The sequence below is a fragment of the Lepeophtheirus salmonis genome, chromosome 1, assembly GCF_016086655.4.
Source record: "Lepeophtheirus salmonis chromosome 1, UVic_Lsal_1.4, whole genome shotgun sequence".
NCBI classification, from domain to species: Eukaryota; Metazoa; Arthropoda; class Copepoda; order Siphonostomatoida; family Caligidae; genus Lepeophtheirus; species Lepeophtheirus salmonis.
In genome coordinates, this window is record NC_052131.2 from 36164122 (window position 1) to 36183043 (window position 18922).

General features: G+C 31.9%; 1 long non-coding RNA gene across 1 annotated transcript; it reads right to left on the bottom strand.

Moving 5' to 3' along the window:
- Nucleotides 1-2287: 2287 nt before the first annotated feature.
- Nucleotides 2288-14272, bottom strand: LOC121127360 (uncharacterized). The gene is made up of 3 exons (XR_011782264.1): nt 13493-14272; nt 3075-3347; nt 2288-3008 (listed from the first exon to the last, which is right to left on the bottom strand). It is a non-coding gene; the product is annotated as an uncharacterized lncRNA (long non-coding RNA).
- Nucleotides 14273-18922: the final 4650 nt, after the last annotated feature.

Here is an 18922-nt window from a genome sequence, read left to right on the forward strand (position 1 = left end):
TATTGTATATATATATTTATTAGATTTAATCTATTATGTACTATTGTTATTTTATATTACGTTTGATGATAAATGATGTTGTTAGCTGGTGTATTGCTGAGTTGTATAACTAGATATGATACGTGTATGATGAGTAATCATCAAGGCCAATCATCACATGCTGGGAGCATGTGATGAGGTGAATTGGAAAGTTCTAGAACAACTAGCATTAGACCCTAAACGTCTATAAATATTTGTTATGATGGTTGTGGGAGAAAAAATCGCCAGATTATCTCCAAAGAACTAAGTAACAAATAAGTGCAGTGTGCAAACGTACTACGTGATTCTTATTATCTACCCTAAACTCCAAAACAACAACTTAAGGTAGGCCTAATAGTTATCCCATTGATCACAGCGGTGTTCTCATTTGACTCCCACTAAATTGTATCCTGAGAAGGAATGCTTATCAAATATTGATCTTATATTAATCCAAACTAAAAAATATAAGTAAACTTTGTAGTAGCCTTTTCCACGATTGCTAAAAAAGGACACTACAATAATTTGCAAATTAATAAATATTACGAATGTGAAAACAAGATAAACTTGGAATAAAATTCGTGATCCAACAAAATGTCCTATTTATATTATTAATGATTTTAAGAAAATTTTTTATATGGATCAAAGATTGGTCGCCGGAGGATTTCTCTTCATTTCTTTCAAAAGAAACATGTTTTGCCTTTGAACATAGTGCTTTGGCACTCACTGAATTAGCAATATGGTTGCTGGAAAAAAAATGAATATTTTTTTACCAAAAAAGTTCCGTTGGATCCATTAGAAGAACGGGTTGAGTAATATAGAAGAACATTCGGATGTAATTTTAATTTTGGTGTTTGTCAGATTATAGAATTTGAAAAAAATATTCGTACTAATAACTTAAAAATATACAATCACTTGTCCATAAAAGAAATTCATAAGTTTAACGAAGAAACTGACATCATCATTTGCGAAGAATTATAATCGTAATTTGAACTTGTAGCAGAAATATTATGCGATTCCAATATCTTTTTAGATACTTTTAATTTTAACAGCAAGAAATTGGTCTTTTTAGTCTGTGGATATATTTCAAAGAGAAAAAAATTGCTCTAGTAGTCTAGAAGAGGTTAATTTGAAAAGACAAAATAGGAATAAATTACATAGAATCACCCATTCATAAATTTTTGAGAATAAAGAAGACTATCTGAATATGGTTTTTAAGAGGAGGGCTCACTAGTCCCAGGAACCTCATTTATACACAAGCCTTTTTTATAGATAGTGCGTTCAATTTATGTGTGGATAATAATATTTCTAAAAAATTCTTAATCAATTTGAGAAATCCACGAGCTGTTTTTCCTCGAAGAGATTGAGGAGACTTCGAAAATCTGCTGTATATAAAATATAATTATTCGATTAAAGAAATATGTACGACAATATCAAACAAGTTTTATTATTTTATGAAAAAAATAATTCCAATCATAATAGTCCCTTCAGAAATAATAGAAGAAGCATTATTCACGATAATCAATCGACAAGAACAACTTTGAAATTATGTTCCTCAGCAAAATGAAAAAAAATATTTTAGTGGCCTCCATGATATTAAATCATTGTGTAATTATATTTTCTTACATTGTTTTTAGATAATAGAAAAATATCAATAGGCATACAAAAATACATTTACTTGTATTTATAAAATCTCTCTTGACCAAGAAGAAACTGTGTTCCTGTCCTATGAGAAATGGAGAATAAGTATGTGTAAGTTTTTAACTTACTACTTTATTTATTTATCAAAAAAAAAGTTATGATATAGCCTTGATGTATCAATTATCAAGGGAATCCTCACCTGACAACAAAATAAACTTATATTTTTGTGTTATTGTAGTATCACCAACTGGATGTATTATGTATGATGATGTGAATGATATATATATATTTATCAGATTTAAGCTATCATGAGATATTGTTATTTTGATATTATGTTTGATGATAAATGATGTGTTGAGAGGTTTATTGCTGAGTTGTGTGTCTGGATATGATACGCGTATGATGAGTAATCATCAAGGCCAATCATCACATGCTGGGAGCATGTGATGAGGTGAATTGGAGAGTTCTAGAACAACTAGCATTAGACCCCAAACGTCTCTAAATATATGTTATGATGTATGTAGGGGAATGAATCGCCAGATTATCTCCGAAGAAATAAGTAATAAATAAGGCAGTGTGCAAACGTACTACGTGATTCTTATTATCAACCCTAAACTCCAAAACAACAACTTAAGGTAGGCCTAATAGTTATCCCATTGACACAGCGGTGTTCTCATTTGACTCCCACTAAATTGTATCCTGAGAAGGAATGCTTATCAAATATTGATCTGATATTAATCCAAACTAAAAAATATAAGTAAACTTTGTAGTAGCCTTTTCCACGATTGCTAGAAAAGGACACTACATTATCTAAGTAACGAAGTGTTGAAATGCATAGAACAGATGTGCGCATGTTGTTTAAGTATTTAGTATGAAGTGTTTATTGTTGTTATTTAAGTAATCAAAATTGTACTGTTGAGTTGAAAAATTACATAGTTTGACAATTTGTTTAATATCAATATTTGTGGCTGTCTTGACCTCATGATAAATTATTTTATAAAGTATTATATAGGAACATCAATTAAGTAGATATTTGTCTTGTTGATAAGTCATTAAAGGATATGACTATATATTTCTGGAAATAGGCCAATTAGTGACCACTTTTAGGAGTCCATTAGGTGTAGGATAAACTCACATCATTCAATATTAGGGGCCATCTACGCAAGTTTCTGGCATTTTTTTGTATCCTACATTCCACATGTTTGCATTTGGTACACATTTAGTTACCTTCATTCCTAATAAATTACGTAATTACTTCCTAACTTTGTTCGTATTTTGGACATGACCCAACAAACAATTTTATCACTGCTTCACAAAACGGTGTAAGGACAAAATGGCATTAACAATACGTGCTGCAATTAACGAAATTAGATCATTACATGAGTGTCAAATAATTTTTTTAGATCCGTTTTTCGCACCACAGCCAACCGCCTCTTCTTGATGGATCTTCACAAAGTGGAAATCACTGCTCCTGTCTAATATCATGATAATCCTTGTTCGTCAATCCATGAGTCAAGGGAGAATTAAATTATTATTACTTCTTCCGTTCGAACTGCTGTCGTGTTCGTTTGTTTTTTTAAATCTTAAAATATATTATGTTGTTGATAGATATTACGTCAGTTTAAATGAATTTTGCCATTTTTCCCAGTTTGCCACTCTTCGTTTTTTTCCCTCGTCATTTTTCCTAAAATCTACAAGAAAGTTACATTTCATTACTTCGCAAAATGAACATATGAAGCGTATTTGAATGAATATATGTATGTAATTGCTAAAAAGCCAACATTATCAAAGTAGTAATAAAGAAGTAAATTGATATGCATATTAATCAAAAACGTATTGCAAACAGAAATGGCAGTAACAATACCTTCAGCACGAAAAAACAAAGGATTTCAAAACACCACGTGTAAAGTAAACTAGTATCTACTACCTATATCTGAAATATACACACCAATTTCTTTTGCGACGCCATCTCCTCTAGTCCCATAGTAATACATGGCTATGAGTCAAATTTTTATTCTCTCATAATCTCAAATAGTTTTTCATGTTTAATTAAAAACATCTTTTATTCGTATGTGTATTTATACTTATCAACTTAACTTAAGTGTAACTGAATGCTCTCAACGCAGTGGGGGAATAAATTTAGGGAGGACTCCCACACAAGAATATTATTCAACCCGACTTTTCTTTATCAGAGGTCCAAACTACTACTACTACTTAAATAATAAATATGTTACGTCATAGTCTCTTCGGGCCCCAGTCTGTGTCTTTTTCATATCATACATATTGGAGCACGTGTTTAAGGAACATTTCTTTCAGCCAAATATGCCTTTTACTTCAGGATTTGAATGTCCAACGCAACATCTTGAAAGTGCATGATGTTTTCTTTAGTTACATTCAATGTATAAAAGCATAGATTACATAACATCTTGATAAATTATTCATTTTTAAAATCAGGCAAGCTCTCTATTATAAACATTACTGCTTTGATTTAATAAGTTGTATTATTTATTCGTCAATTAGTTAAAAAGAAATGCCTTCAAATGGCGTGGTTCCTTGTTGCCACATTAATAAAGTATCTAGACGAAAACTCAAAAATAATAAAAAAGAACTTCTTCCCATAAATTTCCCCAATCAAACATGGAAACATTCTTAATAAATGGTAATCAGCTACACCAATTAACTAGATACTACACAAAACTAAATACAATGTAGTAGTAGGCGGTTCGAATGTAGTTCAAATCCACAACCGACGCGTTTTTAAATAAAAAGGATGCTATAATACATTCTGGCCCATAGGTTGTGTACATGAGCTGTTGTGCTCCGAGGCAGGTTAAATCATTTGGCCACTGCTTCCCTGAGCATCAAGGAACCCTTCTAGCTCCAAAATACACTCCAGCTATAAGGTTATTCAGGGATGTGCTGGGCTAGAAGGCCCTTTAAACTTTCCCCCCCAATGCGTTTCTAATAGTCAAGGGCCTTTTCTAATATGCTGTGGTACACTCTGTCCCACGGAGTTTGCACAATCCATCCCTTTATATCGGATATGAATAATACTTCATTAGTCCAATAAATCATAACGAATAAACGTATAATACATACTTATTGTATTTCTAAGTACATAAATTTATATTTAATATCATACATCAGTCATCAAAGTAAGTACAAAGTACTTACTTAGAAGGAGATGGTGCACATTCCGTGGAACGGGGATGTGTGATAGTATATTAGCTACACCGGTAAATATGTTCGGTTCTCCCCTAAGGACTTTAGCGTTTAATAATAATAATGTTTATAGATTTTACTGGAATAAAGTCTGTCTGTTTTATGAATCTAAAAAGTAAGACTTCTTATTGAAATAGGGAAATATATATATAAATGTAGTGGGGAGGACTAAGCATCCTTGATAATAAATTCTTCAAGCATTAACCACAAACATATATTCCTCTTGGAAATCAAATCAGAAATCATATTAAGAGTTTTTCTCTGTTTCATCAAAAAAATCCCAGATTGTTTTCATGTCATCGCCACACATACTATAATTTACTAAACATAAAAAAAAATATTATATCACAGTTAGGTGGGAATCCTTCTTTCTGTGAGAGATGTTGCCCCCACGACAATCTATCAAAAATTGAACATAACTTAAAAGAAAATAAGAGTCGCATGTTAAGCTTAAATGGCCATAGTTATTATGTTAATTGTAAATACATTACAAATAATTAATTTTACTAGATGAAAAGATATTACCAAATGTATATTCTGATAAAAGTGGTGTCACTGGATTATATATTTCTATAATCAATTTTTTGGAAAAAAAATTGATGCTTAAATCAATTTTTTGGCAAAAAAAATTGATTTAAGCATAATATGCGCCTCTAAAGTTTAAAAAACAAAAAATTCAAAATCCAAAGCTATTTTCAAAAAATTTCAAAAGTCCACAGCTGTTAACAATTCTTTTTTTTTTTAAATTTCAAGTATAAAAGTTTTTGGATACAAATTTCAAAGTCCAAAGCTATTCCCCAAAAAATTTCAAAAAATCTTCAGCTGTTCACAAAAAAAATATTTTTGTTTTAAGAATAAATTTCAAAAATTACATTTCAAGTATTAAATATTTCGAAAAAAATTTCAACAATTAAATTTCATCTATTAAATTTAATGGAAACAAATTTCAAAATCCAAAGCTATTTCCAAAAAATTTTAAAATTCTTCAGTGGTTAACAAAACAATTATTTTTGTTTCGAGAATAAATTTCAAAAATTAAATTTCTAGAATTAAATATTTAAAAAAAAATTTCAAAAATCCACAGCTATTCTTAAAGAATTAATTTTTTTTTTTTTAAAAATTCATAACTATTCTCAAAAACTTCAAAAATTGATAATTATTCTCAAAAAATTTAAAAATTCATAATTATTCTCAAAAAATTTAAAAGTCCAAAGCAAAATCCAAACCTATTTTCAAAAAATTTCAAAAATCCACATGTGTTCACAGAGAGTTAATTTTTTGGGATTTTTTTTCAAAAATCCACATGTGTTCACAGAGAGTTAATTTTTTGGGAAATTTTTTTCAAAAATCCACAGTAATTCACATATAATTAATTTTTTTACAAAAAAATTTCAAAAGTCCATAACTTTTCTCAAAAAATTTAAAAATATATTCAAAAAATTATATATAAATTTTTTGTGGAAAATTTTTTTCAAATATTTAATTTATGGAAAATTACTCGCAAATCAATTTCAAAGAAAATTAAATTTTTTGGAAAAAAAAAATCAAAAACCCACAGCTATTCATAAAGAATAATTTTTTTGTGGAAATTTTTTCAAAAAGTCACAGTTATTCACACAGGCATAATAAAGAAAAGAAATTGCAACTCTTACAATTTACACAACATATCTTTATCCAAGTGTAATGTCACTCACTTAGTAACAGATATACAACATTGGGGAAAACACTGAAAAGAAGACATCTGGAGGAAGAATCTTGCTAAAGTTTAATACGTATTTGTAACTAGTTTATTTAATGAGGTTGTTTTCAGTATACAATTGTATTGATATTCTTACTAGTTATGATTTAATTTTTAATGTACACTTCTAAGAATATTTTTGTGACGTAAGTTTGGAAAGCACAATGTACTAATATTCTTAGTAATTGCGATGTAAATTTGGAATATACTTGACGACAGTGCATTAAATAATACATAATTCTTGTGCGAATTATGGGTATATAAGTGTTGTATCTCAATCCTAAATAGATAATAAGAATAAAGCTTTCTGTACATACACAACCTCTACGCCTACTCTTCATATCTCTAAACATGTAAGTCGTCCAATCTCCTGCATTGGACTTTGGGAAGGAATTCGGGTTGGTGGTTTATTAATTGGCAAACATCAATTGTTCTGATAAACTCTTCCTAGGGCAATCATTCTTATTAGTGTAAATTACTTTTATGGTAAATCTAAATGTAACTTTGTTGTGACTTTTCTACGGTTGCATTCGCTTGAATGAAAGGGACACTAGAAAATGGCGCAGTCGGTAGGATTTGAGTTCATTTGAGCACAAATTAATTGTAAAAGAACCTAATATGCTGTGTTGGTATCGAAGCAAGCTTCGAGGAAAAGATTGCGGGCCTGATCACATCACTCCCGCCACATGTTATCGGGAGGGCGCAAGGATTGATTGTAGACACACAGGGATCAATGACAGAGAAAGGTACACCGAGGAACGAGTCACAAATACTCAAAACTTTCTGGACCAGCTGGATAAGCATTTGAACAGAGTCGGGACGAAGGAAAGGGTGCTCTTGGAATTGGATACAGCTAATCAGAAGGAACATGAAACTATTCAAACCTTTTTTGCAACTTGCCAAAACCTATGGCAAACTGCATATCAAGAGTTTGAGAGAAAACTGGAAGATGTGCTGTATAAAGCCTTTCTAAGTGGTCTCTTGGATAGAAAAGTAGCTCGTCAAACAAGGTTCGAGCTGGAGAAACACCCGGAAATGACAGCTGTTGAGGTAATGAACATGTCAGTGAAGATGGAGAATGCTATCAGAAGCGACGATATTGCATACCAAAGGCGTCAGGGTGTTGGAGCAAGGGACCTACTTATAGCAATGAAGGAGGTAAATTCTCATCAGGGGAAAGCCAGGTAAAAAGGGACAAGGCTTACTATGGAGAACCCATGGAAGTAGACGCATTTGTTGCAACGACCCTACCACAACAACGGGCAGAACAACAAGGAGGATGTGTCCTACATCCGGACATGGGTCATAGTACCAAGGATTGTCGGGTAATACAATCGGCAATCCGGAAAGAGCGCAGGGAGTATGGTAAAACTAATGACAGAAGGAAGGAGCGGAAATGCTACAAATGTGGAAAGCCGGGGCATTACAGGAAGGAATGTTCAACTAATAGTTCAAAAAACGCCTAAGGGGGCAGAACCCCCCTCAACGGAAGGTGAAAGCGAGTCAGGGATCCTGTTGAGAGTAGATGAAGAAAATCCTGACTCGGGTACCATGGTTCTAGAAGCAATCAACAGAGAGCTTGGAAATCAACCCGTACATATATGGTGCAGACTGGGTGGTGCTCGATTCCAGAGTTTGGTGGATACAGGGAATCGAGGAATAGATCTAATGGATGAGCGGACATGGTCAAATGTTGGATCCGGATATGAATTAGTGGAAGTTCTCTACACAGTACAATCAGCGGGAGAAAACAAACTGGAGGTAATCGGACAACCCGCAGGACGGAAATCCACCCACCACCAAAAGCACTGGAATTGGTCGATCCAAACAACAACTACCAAGAGGCTCACAAGTTATTGATGGAGTATGTTGGAGAATCAAAAGTCAATCTCAAGCCAAGAGAGAAAGAAAATACACGACTGGAAATTGATTCAATGTTTGGAAACAAAGTACAGGAAAACAATTACTTAAGGAAGAATGTACGCAAACTAGTGGAAGATCTACTACTACGGTTCTACCCGAACCTCTCTACCGATTCATCCAATGTGGGAGAAACCGATGTGGTAGAATTTGAATTATACAGTCGGGAAAATGATCCAATCTAAGCCAAGGTTCGCCCAATGAATCCCGGAATAAAAGAAGCTTTTAAGAAACAATTAGAGCAATGGGAAGAAGAAGGAATTGTGGCTCCTACAATTTCAGAATGGGGATCAGCAATTGTGCCTGTTGCCAAACCAGACAAAACATAAAGGTTTGCAACGGACTATAGGAACTTAAATAAGATTACAAAAACTGATATGTGTCCGGTGGCACAATCAATGGAATTGCTGACAGATCCTCAATTGGGCGATGCAAAGTATTTTATTGCGGTTGATATGGCTGGGGCGTACTTCGCAGTTCCTGTAAGGGAGGAGTATCAAGAAAAACTTAATATATTATCTCCTTTTGGAACATATCAATTTTTGCAAATGCCATTTGGTCCAAAGAATGCGTGCGGAACTTATGCACAGCTAATGAGAAAAGTGACAATCTTATCGTGGGTAAGACGTTCATGGAAACCCTTGCAAGATTTGCTGAGTTCCTACTCAGGACTGAGAAAGTCAACCTCAGGATCAAGACGACCTAGACAAACCTGTTTGTACCACATTCAACATGGTTGGGCCACGAAATAGGGGAAGGGCGTATCTCACCGTCAGAAAGGTTATCTGAAGCAATAAAAGAATGGCCGGTTCCGACAACAGTAAAAGAGTTACAAACGTTCCTTGGTAAATCATCCTATTACAGGAAATTTATCTCTTCTTATAGTAGTCTGGTTGAGCCTCTAACCAGATTGTTAAGAAAAGAGACGAATTGGATCTGGAGTGGCGACCAAGAAAAGTCTTTCGAAACAGTTAAGAAGTTATTGGCAAAGAAACCGGTATTGGTCACTCCCAACTTCAATAAAGAATTCATCTTGGAAACCGATGCATCAAACTTTGCAGGTGAAGATGGACAAGAACACCCGGTCGCGTATGGAAGCAAAACTCTCAATAATGGTCAAAGGAATTATTGTACAACTAAAATAGAGTTATACGCAGTGGTAACATTTGTGGAACACTTCAAGTACTTTCTACTGGGAAGAAAATTTGTGGTTAAAACAGATCATCAACCCCCTCCAATGGTTTGTTAAATCAACAGCTTCAACGGGAATGCTTAATAGATGGCGCTCAAGGTTGGATGACTATGAATTTGAAATAGTCTACAAACCTGGAAAGAAACATCAAAATGCAGACGCTTTGAGTAGAAGACCAGACCAAATCAAGAAGGGGGAAATCAAAATTGATTTGACAGAAGAAGATGAAAAGTATCTGGAAATGCTGGGGCACAAAGCCAAAGTGAATGCGGTGGTAACAAGAAGCCAAACACAGCAACACAAACCAGTAGAAGAAGAAAATGTTTCACAAGATGAAAATAGAACTCACCAACTGGAGGAAAATGAGTCAAAAGAAAAAGATGAATTTGGGAAAAAGAAGGACTTGGGAAGAAGGTTCAATGCAATAAACTTTGGTAAAGAACTAAAGAAAGACAGGTCAATTTGAGCGGTGCTTATGTGAATAAGCAAGAAGATGAAACCAGAAGACATTCGTGCAAAATACAAGAGATCCTTGAACATCACCCTGCAAGCATATTTAAAGTTATTTAAAAAACTAATGTTAGCAGACAAGAAATTGTATTTGCAAGACGAAGATGGAAGGACAAGGATTTGCGTTCCGTGGACAGAGAAACGAACAGTGATTGCGACAATACATGCACACAATTTATCAGCACACCCTGGAATGGCTAAAACAAAATTTTTAGCAAAACAGTATTTTTATTGGCCAAGAATAGAGCGGGATATAGAAGATGCTGTAAATGGTTGTGAAGTATGTATAAAAGCAAAACTGAGGAAACAACAAGCATCGGTAGTTATGGGGCAGACATCAACAGCAATAAGTGAAAGATTTCAAGTATTTTATATGGATATTGTTGGCCCCATGTTCAATGGATATGCTTCAGATCCTAAGTATATGTTAACGCTCATTGATGGATGCACAAAGTTTTCGGAAGCGTTTCCAATCAAAGATATGACGACGGAAAGGGTACTTGACGTACTGGTGAAAGAAATATTTCCTCGTTATGACACAGGCATGAGGTTGGTAACAGACAACGGAAGACAATTCGTTTCCAAACTTATCAAGCAATTTTGTGACGAATTGGATGTGGTAAAAATGGAAACACAAGTATATCAACCACATACAAATCCTTTTGAACGTCTACACCTGGATTTAGAACGGTCAATAAGAGTTCTAATGGTGCAGGAAGGATTACCTGGAAATAAATGGCATTGGTGCTTACCTGGAGCACTAGCTCAAGCAAGATTCATGGCGATACCGACAAGGAAGTATTCACCATTCTTCCTGGTAACAGGGACACACCCAGTGATCCCTGCGGTTCAATTGGATTCAAATATGGCAGCCTCGCCTAGGACGACATCCCCATTGGTAAAAGTGATATCGGAATCATTGGAGAAGATAAGAATACAACAACTTGACGATCATCTCAAGAATAGAGGAAGTTATAATAAAAAGGTTCATGGAAATAATGTTTTACGTGGTAACAAAGTCTATCTGTGGGAACCTCAAACGGAAGAAAACAGAAAACTTGCAACATACACAATCTCTACGACTACTCTTCATATATCTAAACATATCAGTCGTCCAATCTCCTACATTGGACTTTGGGAAGGAATTCGGGTTGGTGGTTTATTAATTGGCAAACATCAATTGTTCTGATAAACTCTTCTGGGCAATCATTCTATTTAGGGTTATTACTTTTATGGTAAATATAAATGTAACTTTGTAGTGACTTTTCCACGATTGCATTCGCTTGAATGAAAGGGACACTGCACAAGTTTTTTTGTCTTTACAAGGCCAATTTGTATATAAAATGAACCATTACATTGAAAATCAATCGTAATAAATCCAATTTACTATTTGCATATATAAAAACTAATAAAAATTCCATTTTTGAGCAATTAGAACCTATAAAAGTACTTTAGTGCGTGATTTTTTTAATAATTAAAAAAAAATATATATACATATATAAGTATATTTTCTGATTGTCATCATTTAAACATATCGCCATTGAACAGCATAATTCTATGCACTCGGTTACTTGAGAATTTTTTTTTTAAGAAATTAAATAAAAGACATATAGCATTCAATCTTTTTTAATTTATGTCACTCTATTCCATAACATTCGCACATATTTAATGTTGAATTATCTATTCTTGATGAATATTATATATAAGTGCTTTTTGTTTCTGGAGCCAATTGAATTTATCAATAGCTCATATTAGAATCAAAAAAAGTAAAACGTTTGTTTTTACAGGTGGGAGGGGGTTGTAAATGTTTATCTATGAGGGTGTAAAGTGTAGCAACTTCCAAGAAAATCCTACAGAAAAAAAAAATTGTTTCATTTATTATATTAGTTAGGAGATTACCAAATCCAAAAACATGTTATGTAGTTAAAATCAACAATCAGGGTTTCTTAAATCATCATGCCTTGCACAGTATACATACATACACTAGCGCGTTCGTTTAATGAAGTTCTACAGTTTTTGAAACATAAAAAAATTGGATATCCCCCAAGGTTAATAGAAATACAAGGTTATAACTTTACGCGTGTACGACTGATGATGTTTGACTTCCACTATGCTTTTAATATTGACGTCATAGAAAATGAGTGGTTGCGTGTTTTTCAAAATATGTCTTTCTTGCCCAGCAGTCGGTTTGATACATTAAATTGAAAATTCTAGCAATTGTGACGTCATAGGCTAAAATTCTAGTAAGCCAGATTATATGATGGTCTAACCTTGTATTCCTATTAACCTTGGATACCCCAAATGAGATTGCTAAATTAAATTGAATGTAGAAAAACGAGACCGCTTTCATGTATATCTGGAGCTCCAAAGCTTTTTTTGTCTTAAATGTCTATGGGAATCATAAAAAAAATTAATCAAACTCAAGTTATAAACATTAAATAGCTGAGTAAATAATATAATATTTTATTTTCACAGAAGTAGAATAGCTACGTCTGTTGTGATTCATATCGATCTTATCTTAATCCTATATATAAAGATAGATTAATTAAGTCATAATTATTATTATAATCTATTATATATAACTTATAACCAACTCTTGAGTCATTGTAATAAAATAGCAAATTTGAAGCACGTCAAACCGAAAGGAGGCTAGAATATTTGTTCTCAAAATTGAACATAGATTACATTTTCCAACAAATTATAGTTAATCGGACAAATGATTCTGATTAATTATTTGCAGGCACCGCTAATTGTACTTAAAGTAGCCAAAATTCACTGCCACAGTTATAGAATTAGGAAATTAATAAATTATATTTCTAAGACAATATTGGCCCAAATTAAGTCAAATAAATAAAACTATTTATCCCTGAAATTTGAATTCACTCCCTTTAATTGAGCGTAATATGTCTGAAATATTGCCTGTCATTTAAAAAATATAAATGATTGAACCTTTGTATATATGACTCGTGTATTTTTCATTAAAATAAATAGTTTTAAAAAACAAACTAAGCCTCCACATGTAGGTGACATTGAGAAAATACATTGCAGCTTAGATTAATAGAAATACTATTAACCTTGATTGCAACGAGTACATATTATCTAACTCAAATATCCACTCAATGTGAAATACTTTAAATCCATAAGAAAAATCACAGGCAAAAATAAAAAACAAAGAGCGTAAGAATGTGTTTCAATGAGTACAAGATAAATTAAATTATTACTGCGTAAAAGGGACATGAATAATAGTTATGTACTTTTTAGAGTGGTTAATTCCCAACGAAAAACAGGAACGAGCCAGGGACGACGCTATCAGAGGGTTTGAACAGCAAAGTCAGTTTATGGACATCATGATGTGTAATTTTAGAAATCAACGTACAAATCCAGAGGATAAGCGCTACATAGCTTCGATTTGAGTAGCAATAAGGAAGTCAACATTCACATAAATCCACTATGGGTGATCAAAATAACATTCAAAAGTAGGCTGCATTCAAATCAATAAAATAGTATGAGGCATGTCAGTCTCTATAGACAAAGAAAATAAAAATATATTATAAAGCGTATAGAATTTACCTAAGAAAAGAAGGGAAACATGGCTTTAGAGCGTATAAAATTGGCGGTAAGGAAAGGCTTAATGCAAAAAGTAAAAAAAAAAACTAAGGAACTACTAATCTCAAAGCTGCCAGGAATGGCTTTGTTAGAAGCCTTATCAATTTGCAGGAGTAAAGAAGGGTAATGTTAAAGAAGAGGCACTTTTGAGAGAAATCGTTTTTTTCAGTATCCATAATAAGGAAGTAAATATCAAAAAGAGAAGAATCCCAAAGAAATAATCGCCCTTACTGTAGACACGAAGATCATCAAAGGAGAAAAATGCATACATTTATGAAAATATTGTTTAAAAATAGGACATTATAAAAGGGTGTCTAAGTTTAATAAGTATATATGTATAAATTGTGTACAAGTTGCGTTTTTGTACAAGTTGTACCTTGTATACTCAAATGGTATAAATTCCAACCCAAAAATAAAATGAATCAATATTAAATGAAGGATTTAAAGTACATGTAATAGGATTATACAATAATTGAATATAATTTTTAATTATTTTAATAAAAATTACTGAAATATAATTATTCTATGGCACATTATAAATTTCAAATACCCACTGTTATATTTCTCATAAATATATATTAACCATGTTATTTTAATAGATCAAAATGAAATGATCTAGTATCAATGAATAGTTTGAGCTGAAGTTACAGTCATAGGCAAAGATTGTATATGGAAGCTTGGATTGTGGGAAACAATGCAGGAAGGATATTTTTTTGTTAAATAACAACTTAAATCTATTTTGAATATGGCAAAAGTACAAAACTATGTTATATTACAGTATGTGAATGCATTATTGAATTATACTTATCTAAAAGAGTTTGCCAAGAACTTAGATTAATTCCTACGAAGTTTCCTTTCCAAATTCAGGCAAAAACTTTATAAGGGAGCTGTAGAAAATCCTAAACGAGTTTTGATGGAAGATCCCATTCAGATGAGACCATTTGCAGGGAGTACGCAAGGGTAGGGCTGGACCCCCAAATAAAAAAATTAAGGATTTTTTTATTTTTATAAGAAAATTTAATATTCGAAATTTAATTTAGTTTTTTAATTTTTTTTCACGAAAAAATTAATTTATATGAATTTTGTCATTTAATTTTTGATTTTTTTTTCCAAAAATTCAATATTTTGTGGATAAGATTTTTTTTTTTTCTTCTTCAAAAAATTCAAAAAAAACAAGGCCTCCTCCCCCACAAAAAAATAATAATAATAATCCTGCGTACGCCACTGATTTGATAATACCTCAGCGTACCTGTTTGAATATCAAGGTAAACGTTATTTACATTAAGTGTCAACTTATCAGGATACCCATATGTGGATGAATTTAGAAGAGTCCCATCTTGACGAGTGGCGTTACAGAAGCGTAGGAAGGAGAAGGCCATCGGTTAAGGCGTTTCGGTAGTTTTAAATAAGAGGCAAGTTGACTGAGAGCCGTCATCACAAGTAATGAACACGTAGACACTGAAGGTATGGTGAAGTCTTGATGAGGTGTGGGGGGTGAGGATAATCCAATTGGTATCCTCCTAGTACAGATGAAAGGTTACCGAATGAAATTTTTATTTAACCATAAACTGTGATCCGTGAGTACATGGAAATAATTCCTTTCCGAAAACCCTACAACAGTCAGAAAAAAGAACACAATCATTATTATGGGAAGTGTAGGGAAGAAATCTAATAATATATAAATTAGAAGAAAAAGGATTTACCAGAAAGTAAAAAACAAATAAAAGTTATGAGTCAAAATTAGATATATGATTATTCGATACTCTGAGTACAGAAAAATTATTGCTAGAGGAAATAATATAAGAAAATATCAAGTCCATTTGGATTTGGGAAGGATAATACTGGAGAATATAGATTTTTAAAAAAAAATGACATAGTTTTTTAAACCTGATAGAATGCCTATCACAATTTATCTTAATATATATTATATTATGTAAATACGTTTGTAATAAAGGCCTAAATAGATATTTTTCTAAGAATATAAGTAAATTTGTAAAACAAATTTAAATGTATATTCCTTTGTCAATGTTTAATTTCATCAATACTTATTAATTTATTGAATAAATTTAAATTCGACACTTATTTCTATAATTTGTATAATATCAGCACGTATAGTTGCAGGGAACTATAGGGGAAGGTTTCAGGTCCTCGGAAGAGTTCACGTGCCTTATATTTCTTGCTGGTTCAACAATCGACGAGTCTTCTCCAATATGAATGCCATATATATATGTGTGTAATTATATTATAATGTGATAATTAAGTTATTAACATTTTTCCATTCGAATTGCTGTCATGTTTGTTTATTTATTTATTATCTTAATATATAGGCATGGTAAAGGATTTAGGATCGAATAGATTTGAAGATGATAATTGATGTGCCTTTTTCTTTTGATTTAAGTGATGTAAATAATTGCAATATTTATTCAATAGGAACGGTATAATTTGGTTTTTTTCAACTCAATATCAGTTTCATTTAATTTTGTCAGGTGATGATAAAATGTGTAGGAATAATAAGTTTTATTCAAAATAAAAAAATATATATATCTTAAAAATAAGAGAGTTGAATACTTATTAGTCATTTTCACTTTGAAAAAATTATAAGAGGCTTGTTAAAAAAAGCAACCGATAATTCACATGTTAACCCCGATAATTTGATGAATGTTTTGGAGGAGATCCCCTATAATCAGCTGGGATAAGTGAGGAAGGAGAAAGGTATATAAAATAGGACATTTGCTATAATTACTCCGATCCCCAATTCTACTTTGAGTCCAACAAGGATTTACAGTTATAACTCAGCAACAAATCATCAGGGTTACGCTCCGTAATATGGAAACAGTCTATCTGAGTCCAATAATACTTCAAATTGTTGTATCACAACCCCCTCCCCCCTCCTCGTGTACATACCGCATGAAGTTTGGATACTCTTATTTTCTCGACTTTGTATGTACGTTTACTTTTCTATCAATATTTAATTTTATAAAATGATCACCAGGGGTATCGCTTGCCTCTTTGGGCGGGGGAGGGGGGGGTTAAAGGCAGAGCCTTAATCAATAAAATATAATATATTTTTAAAATAAACCTATTTATATTAATAGTTATACTACAGTGTTGATAATTTTTTTGGGGCTAAGTGTCTATTTGAATTGACGATTTAGAGAACTCATAATTACTTATCAATTTGAACTTGACAGTTGTATCGCCTGACAACTGTTCCAAACAACCATAACATTTATTATTGATTAGCCTTCTATCATTTACTAACAATACTACTTTTCACGAATAATGATAAAAAGGATGGTGTTAAAGGGTTCAGGGGGTAACTGATTAAGTGAAGTACCAGGTGGTAAAAGGTTGGGGGATTCTTCCTCGGGATTACAAAGGGGGGAGTAATCGTCGATTGGTAAGGTATTTTTTCGTAAATAACTATCAATTTTAGATTTTTTTTTTCAAAAAAAATAAATTTTAGAGAAAAGCAATGGATTTTTGATTTTTTTTTCCAAAAAACTTTATATTTGAAATTTTTTTCTAAAATATTTAATTTTTTATAAACAGCTGTGAATTTTTGAATTTTATTTGTCAAAAAATTTAATATTTTCAGAATAGTTATTGATTTTTAACCTTTTTTTTCAAAAAAATTAATATTTTAAATTATTTTCCAAAAAATTTAATTTTTCTGAGAACAGCTATCGATTTTGATTTTTTTTTCCAAAAAATTTAAAATTTAATATTTGGAATATTTTATAAACTGTTGTGGTTTTTAAAATTTAATTTTTTTAAAATAGTTCAATATTATAAATTTTATATTTTTGGCCAAAAAATTTATTTTTTTGATGGCTGTTAATGTTTGAAATTTTTTTACAAAAAATATGTAATAGTTATACCTTTTCTTTTCAAGAATTTACCAGTTTAAATTTAATTTTTCGTTTATCAAACAATTTAATTTTTGAACTATTTTTTCTAAATAATATATTTTTTGTGTTTTTTTAAAGAAAAAAAAACCCTCCTGCAAAAAAAATAAATAATATATTCAAACACCGTGAAATTCTATTATGTCCAAAGATTCTTTGGTGTAAATATTTTTGATTAATAGTTTAATTTTTTAAATCAAATTTACATATATGGGAAGCTTAATTACGTGACAATTCGGTTTCAGAATAGTTTCACTAATGTTTATCTAAATAAAAAAAATAATGCCTTAATAATTTGAACTGATTATTGTAGTATCATCGGAACAGGATCTATATTGACCTACTATATATTCTATTGTTATTATTATTATATGGTTTTGTATTGATTTTATTTATTATTGTGTTATAAGTAACATAGGACATTTGTGACATAGGAGTATTGTAGTATCACCAACGGGATGTAATATGGATGATAATGTCAATGATAGTTGTTATTGTATATATATATATTTATTAGATTTAATCTATCATGTACTATTGTTTTTTTATATTATGTTTGATGATAAATGGTGTTGTTAGCAGGTTTATTGCTGAGTTGCGTAACTAGATATGATACGTGTATGATGAGTAATCATCAAGGCCAATCATCACATGCTGGGAGCATGTGATGAGGTAAATTGGAATGTTCAAGAACAACTAGCATTAGACCCCAAACGTCTAATAAAAAAAAATATAAGTAAACTTTGTAGTAGCCTTTTCCACGATTGCTAGAAAAGGACACTACAAATTGGCGCTGTCGGTAGGATGCTGTCAGGCTTGAGCAACTTTTGCTCTTGCTTTAGTTTATTTTTGTTATCGACCGAAAATCGCAAATGTAAAGTAATGTAAAAGTAGATTTTGTAAACATCTCTCAAGATGTAAGTACGGTATAGGACCTAATATTTGAAAAGCCTCCCGCCTCCCGAGGAGAACGGTAGTGACGTAATCTTAATGCGGTAGAGGACAGGGGACAAAAAGTTTCTCAGTACTCCTTTAAAGTAGAATCAATGCGCAAAATCACTGTCCACCCTTCAGCTTAGTGCAGTAAATTTATGGAGGGTAGTTATTAGATCTGACTGTAGATTTCTTAAGGAAATATGTAATTAGTAACCCAAAAAATAAATTTAGGTC